The sequence below is a fragment of the Peromyscus maniculatus genome, chromosome X (genome assembly GCF_049852395.1).
Source record: "Peromyscus maniculatus bairdii isolate BWxNUB_F1_BW_parent chromosome X, HU_Pman_BW_mat_3.1, whole genome shotgun sequence".
NCBI classification, from domain to species: Eukaryota; Metazoa; Chordata; class Mammalia; order Rodentia; family Cricetidae; genus Peromyscus; species Peromyscus maniculatus.
The window spans coordinates 93,352,564-93,360,031 of record NC_134875.1 but is presented as its reverse complement, the minus strand read 5'-3'; the positions used below and the strand labels follow the sequence as shown (position 1 = coordinate 93,360,031).

The following is a 7,468-nucleotide window of genomic DNA, read 5'->3' as shown; positions in this document are numbered from 1 at the left end:
CTCAGCAGGCTGAGCCAGGCAGATCTCTGTGAGTTCGAGGCCAAGCCTGGTCTACAGAGCGAGATCCAGGACAAGCACCAAAAATACACAGAGAAACTGTCCAAAAAAAAATAGATGAATGTCAATAAAAAGATGTCAAGTTCAAAAATAAAAGGTAGTGAAGAAAAAATTAATGCTTAAAACCACAAAAGGTCAGTTTTACTGTGGGAAGAGTAGAATCGCACATGCTAGATGGATCAACAGTCTGTACTTGCTCCAATATTTCATACCTTAAGAATCTTGAGAATGTTTTAAATTTATTTGAATATATATTTATATTATATTTTTATTTATTATTTATTTATTTATTATATATTTATATTATATATATATATATAGTGTGTGTGTGTGTGTATGTGCATGCTTGTATGTATGCATGTTCACCACCTCTGTGTGTGTTGTGCTGCTAGAGGCATCAGATCTCCTGGAACAGGAGTTACAGAAGGTTGTAAACTACCTTGTGGGTGTTAAAAATTGAATCCAGGGCTTCTGAAAAAAAATAGTCACTGTTTTTTTTTTAATCTGTTTTAAAAATTTAATTTTCTTTTTTTCGTTATTTTATTTTATTTTTCATAATTTGATTTAATATTACATATCAGCCACAGATTCCCCTGTCCTCCCTCCCCTCCTTCCCCCAGTCAATCCCCCATTCCCATCACCTCCAGGGCAAGGACTCCCCTGGGGATTCAGCTACACCTGGAAGATTCAGTCCAGGCAGGTTCAGTCCCCTCCTCCCAGGCTGAGCAAAGTGTCCCTGCATAGGCCCCAGGTTTCAAACAGCCAGCTCATGCACTAAGGACAGGTCCTCTTCCCACTGCCTGGATGCCTCCCAAACAGATCAAGCCAATCAACTGTCTCACTTATCCAGGGGTCCTGATCCAGTTGGGGGCTCCTCAGCTATTGGTTCATAGTTCAAGTGTTTCCATTCGTTTGGCTATTTGTCCCTGTGCTTTTTCCAACCTTGGTCTCAACAATTCTCGCTCATACAGTGCTCTTAACTGCTGACCCATCTCTCCAGTTCTGAACCTTGAGAATTGTGTTGGTTATTTATCATACAATTGAGACTATTAAACTTTGTTATGGACTCAGTATTCATGGCTTTTTTCCAAACTTCATATGTGGTACTTTATTTTTTCTTTTGTGTGTGTGTGTGTGTGTGTGTGTGTGTGTGTGTGTGTGTGTGTGTGTGTGTGTGTGAGAGAGAGAGAGAGAGAGAGAGAGAGAGAGAGAGAGAGAGAGAGAGAGAGAGATATACAGGGGTATAGCATCCAGGAACATGTGAAAAACTGGAAAACACAGTATCACTGAGTAACTTCCCTAGTGTTTTGCTTTATTTTTTTTTTATTTCTAGATAGCATCAGGTTAAATTTCTCAGGTTGATGATTGATAGTGAAGTCATTTTGTAGCTTAGATAGGCCTTGAACTTGCATTCCTTAACTTAAATTACAGAGCACCACTACAGCTCATAAGTTGAAAAATAACTGCTAATGTAACAGTAGAAGTGACCAGGGCCTTAGGGAGATGATTTTGTTTGTTTGTTCATTTACTTACATTTGAAACAGGGTCTCACTGTATATCCTTGGATTGTCTGGAACTGACTATATAGACCAGGCTGGCCATGAACTCAAAGAAATCCACCTGCCTTTGCCTTCTGAGTGTTAGAATTAAAGCTATGTGACACTACTCTTGGCAATAATTATATTTAGATTGAATAATGAGTATAGAAACTTTATAAATTATGACCCTCATATGAAAAGACCAGAAATATTGTGTCCCAATCTACACCATATGGACATGAAGCAAGCAAGAAAGTGTGTGAAGGGGTGAGGGGCACACCAGGTACCCAACTGGCCAGCTATTTGATCTTGGACTTTCTGTACTCTAGGATATAAATTAGTAAATATTTTGTTGTTGTTTTTAAAGCTACCTAGTCTATGCTATTCTGTTATTGACCCCAAATAAATTAAAATCTTTATATAGTAATTGAATATGTGTCATGTATAAAATACCTGTCAAGGTAACTGCCAAATATTTAGTAGTTTATGAATGGTACTATAGTAATTTTGTACTGTAGAATACCACCATCTTCTATGAGTTATAAGAGAGAAAAGGAAATGCTTTCAAATAAAAGCTAAAACTTTGCTATAGCAAGTAGAATTAGACTCTTCACTATGGCAACCCATGTTATTTAACTTGGATATTGGGCGTGTTCTCTACCTAGCTACAATTCAAAGCTCCTAGAGTTTTGTTAAGCATCAAAACCTTCAGTGCCTCTCAACTATCCTTCCATCTACATTTTTTTCTCATTCATTTCATGCCACAAAAAATATTCCCTTATGTTTAGCCAAAATACATTTAATATAGTCTAATAGGTAAGCACATTCAGTACAGTTCTGGGCTAATCATAGTAACACAATGGCGACTGCACCTCTCACCTTAGAGGGATATTACTCTTACTCTTCAGTAACTATCCAGCAATAAACAAAGAATGTCTGTTTGAGCATTGTATTCTAGTAAATGGAGGAAGCAAAATATTTCTCATTCCTGTCCATTATATTTTTCTTTTTATTTTTTTATTTATTCTTCTTTCATACAATACATTCTGACCACAGCCTTCCTTCCCTCCACTCATCCCAGTCACACACACCCCATCTCCCTTCTTCCCCAGATGCTTTCCCCTCTATTTTCCTTCAGAAAGAGCAGGCCTCCAGTGATTTCACCTGAATGTGGCATAACAAGATGCATTAAGACAAGGCACAAACACTCATATCAAGTCAGGAGGAGGCAACCCAGTAGAAGGAAAATGTTCCCCAAAACAGGCAAAAGACTCAGGGACACTCCTATTCCCATTCTTAGGAGTCCCACAAAAACTCCAAGCTAAACAATCACAACATATGTGCAGAGGGCATAACTTAGATGCATGGAGGCTCTGTGATTGGTCTCTGTGATACCCTATGAGCCCAGCTTAGGTGGTTCTCTGGGACTTGTTCTCCTTGTGTCCTTGACCCCTCTGGCTCCTACAGTCCTCCCTCCACCTCCTCTGCAGGGTTTCCTGAGCTCCATCTAATGTTTGGCTGTGGGCCTCTGCATCTGCACCCATCAGCTGCTGGAGGAAGCCTCTCTGATGGCAATTGGGCTAGGTACTGATATATGAGTGTAGCAGAATATTATTAGGAATCATTTATTGCCTTTTGTCAGTTGTATTCTACCCTAGGTTTCTGAACCATCCAGGAATTTTCCGCTGCATTAGATTTCCACATTGTGCTCTGCCTGCCACCAATTCCAGCTGCCTCTAACCCCACTCTTTCCAAATCCCATCCCCACCCACCCCCAAAATCAATTCTATTTCCCCTTCCCAGAAAGACCCATGTGCCACCCCCCAAGCCCTCCTTGTTACTTAGCCTTTCTGAGTGAGGCAACTCAGACCTAGAAAGACTAATATGATATGTACTCACTTATAACTGTATCTTAGTTGTTAAGAAAAGGGTAATCATGCTATAATCCACTGGCCCATTATAATTTTTATTGAATTCCCACTCTGCACATGTAGATAACCTGCCCTTTGAATAGACAGCAAGATGATGCCACTTAGGTTGATGACAGAAGCCTCATAGGAAATCAAATCTGCTGACATCTCAATATTGGACTTCTGGCTTCCAGAATTGTGAGATAATAAATACATTTATCCTGTTTAAGTCAATGTGGTACTTTCATATTATCCCACATAAGTTTACAGATTTTCCTGCATAATATTCTTTCTAGATTGCCTATGACCACAACATACTTCATAATCATGTTTTAACAGCCCATTTAACCTGCATGTGGGTTAAAGTGGAATTTCCATAATAGGATTATGTGATATTTAAACACAATACTAGACAGTATATAGAAAAGATGGGAATTGATTAACCATTCACATGTTTATTGTACTCATAGTCATGAGAGTCTTATATTACTTGAAATACAAGGCCACACAGGGTTGGGCATACATGATAAATAAGCAAGGTCACTAGAAGTCAGGTTATAATAATCAAGGAGAACATCATACCCTATGCAATGCCAGTACATGTGAGGTTGTATTCTGAAACAGAGTAAACAAATGCTGAGGTCATTTGAGGTCCTGCTAGTTCCACCAAATGTCAAGGCAGTGTCTCATATTAAAGCCTAATTTTACACCTCCTTTACAAAGTAGTTTTACATTCACTAATCTTTCTTCAATATTCTGATATATCTTATGGAGACCTGTATACTGTTCATCAGTATCATAGGCTCATATAACCGACCACGCAGCTTACTTTAAAATATATTACATTATATTGACTTGAGATTTTCAAAATCCAAAGTGCCTTGCCTCAGGAACTTCACTCTCACTTTCATCTATTCTTACTTTGCTGTAATTCCCATAGGGCATTGCAATATTTTCCTCATAAGATTTTATTTCCTTGGTTTTGAAATTCTATGGGATGAAATTCAATCTTTTTCTGAGTATCACCAGTACTACCACAGAACTTCCCAAAGAGCAGATACTCAGTTGATATATGCAAATATGAGAGATAAAGAGAACTAACTTCCTAAAAATCAGTGTCCTCTTCCTATACACAGCACTCACTCAGTCTTCTTCATTCCAGAGAATCTTGGCAGGCCCAGGCTTTCTCTCCTCACATTACTCAAATGTATTTTAACTGATAAAACCACAAAATATTATTCTTGGTAAATTTTAGAGAGCTCAGGATGTAGCTCAACAGGTAAGGATACTTGCTGTGTATGCCTATGAACCTGAGTTTTGGTGTCCATGTACAAATTTATACATGGTCACATATGTGCCAGTTCCCCCGCTTCTATAAAGACAAAGACAGGAGGATCCTTAAAACTTGCTGGCCATCATCTTGGCTCCAACCTCAGTGAGAGACTCCTATCAAAGTAATAAACCATAAAAAGATAAAGCCGGTTCCCAGTGCCCTCCTCTGGATTCTTCATGAGTGCACAGGCACATATCTGCACATACTGGTGGGCATATACCATATATATATATATATATATATATATATATATATATATATATCATGTACACACTCTTGTCCCCCCTTCTTCATGTTTTTGTCTTGGTCTTCATAGCTTATATACTATCTCACCTTCTTCCTTACATGTACTTGCTGTCAGGCTTCAATATTTTTGAGTGACTGGTAGATGATTTTTCTTGTACTATCTCTATTACTATTAGGGGAGACTGCTATTTAGAGCAGCTGCTTAATTAATGTTCATGTAAAAACAAAATATTGAAAAGAGTGAAAGTTTTGAATTATTACAAATCAATTTCTCTCATACACTTGGAGAAAACTTAATTCCAAATTTATTTCAATTAACACAATAAGCAAAGGAAAAAACGTACATCAAACTATTATATGACATTCTATATTCGTTACACCTTTATTGTAGCTACAGTTTTTCTAGTCCTGCCAGTCCCACAGTCAGGAAAAATCTCTATCACCTGCCAGTCGTGCAGCAGCTCAGACCCAACCAAGTAAACACAGAGACTTATATTGCTTACAGACTGTATGGCCGTGGCAGGCTTCTTGCTAACTATTATTATATCTTATATTAATCCATTTCTATAAATCTATACCTTGCCACGTGGCTCGTGGCTTACCAGCATCTTCACATGCTCTTGTCATGGCAGCGGCTGGCAGTGTCTCCTCCTGCCTTCCTGTTCTCTCAATTCTCCTCTCTGTTAGTCCCACCTATACTTCCTGCCTGGCCACTGGCCAATCAGTGTTTTATTTATTGACCAATCAGAGCAACAGATTTGACATACAGACCATCCCACAGTACTTTATTAATACTAGAGGTATATAAAATCACTTTTCCAAAACCATCTTATATTGTGGTGTGTTAAAAATCAATTATTTATGCTGTACTAAGTTGTTTAAAATCATCAAACTCTATCTTAAACTAGACAAATAGCAATAAACATGTCAGACTAAATATTAAGAAGCATAGACTGTGAGACATTTTCTTTGGTTAAAAGAACGTTTGCAATATAACAATAAAATATCTTTAATTTGCTCATGTATAACAGCACAAAAAGTTACAAACTACATTACTTCTAGCATATAATACATAGAAGGCTGACTACTCTTCAACAACCTGGAAAACTCTCAAACCCAGCTAGCTGTGGGAGGATCTGTGGGCTGTGCACCTGAGATGAGTCCTGGAATTCACATTATTGCCAGGCACAGCTGTAACTCTCCTTGCTGCTCTATTAGCCTCATCACTCAGAGCCTCCTCATACAGACTAGGGTAGGAACTAGGAACATCATTATTATCTTAGCAAAAACTTCTAGGACTTTCATCTTGGTGGTTTCAGCATAGGCTCTGGGATCCCACAGGAATTCATAGGTGGGGGGATCAGTGCTAGGCACCTGGCAGTACTCAAGGTAATTTTCTTCCACCAGATCTTTTTTAATGAACTTTTCAGGGTCCCCAAAGATTGAATGATTCTGTCCAGGATATATCCCCAGTGTTTTCAGGAATTCCCAGACTTCTCCCTCACTGACACTGTTGCCACTCATGAAGATCACAGCCAGGAGGGCCATCAGGAGCCCTGTCTTTGGCAACCCACTATTACTACTCAGACTTCCCTCAGTGGAGAGACCCAGCTTGCCCACATGCATATATGACTAAGAACTGGGATCAACTTCCTTCAACTCCAGGCCAAAGACAAACTCCAGCCAGGCAGAGACTCTTTTAATGATAACAGTGAACTTTTCTTTGCACTTCTTGTTAATTACTTTCAACATACCTTTCTGTGTAAATGGCTCTTTCACCTTAAACTTCTCCAGGATGAAGTCCATCAATATACTCGCCTGCCTGTAAATAAGATCTCTGTGTGTAGAGTCAATACTAGAGTCTATTATGGAGGTACATAAGGTCTCTTGCATCTATAACAGAAAACTCAGCATTTGTATCAGAAGCCTTGCCACCTACAGCACCTATGAATAACACACTTAAATCATCAGCAACAGAGGCTACATTCTCCTGAGTATCCTGGGGAATGTAGGTGTCAGGGGAGCTAGGAGTATCCCCTTGACCAACAGAAGATGTTTCTTCCTCCTTTGCAGCAGTGGGCTGAGCATCATGCAGACTTTGACTCTTCTCCCTTACATTTTGACGTTTGGCATGAGAGCGCCCCTTACTCTTGTGGACCCTAAGCATGATGACTTGGTTCAAGGGCAGCAGGACAAGATGTAGGCAGGAGACCTGGCAATGCAGAAATCTGGAGGGGCAAAATGACACTATGTGAGCACCATACCTTCACTATATTAGAGAGTAACTTTCCTTTAACGAGGTCCCCACTCTGCTGTTTTCCTAAACAAGTTTCTGGGAACTCACTTTGCTCCTATTGTCCTAGGTAATCTGTGTGTTGAGAAAT

General features: G+C 39.2%; 1 pseudogene; it reads right to left on the bottom strand.

Annotated features, from left to right (window-relative positions):
* Nucleotides 1–6,204: 6,204 nt before the first annotated feature.
* Nucleotides 6,205–7,251, bottom strand: LOC107402839 (melanoma-associated antigen B4-like; annotated as a pseudogene).
* Nucleotides 7,252–7,468: the final 217 nt, after the last annotated feature.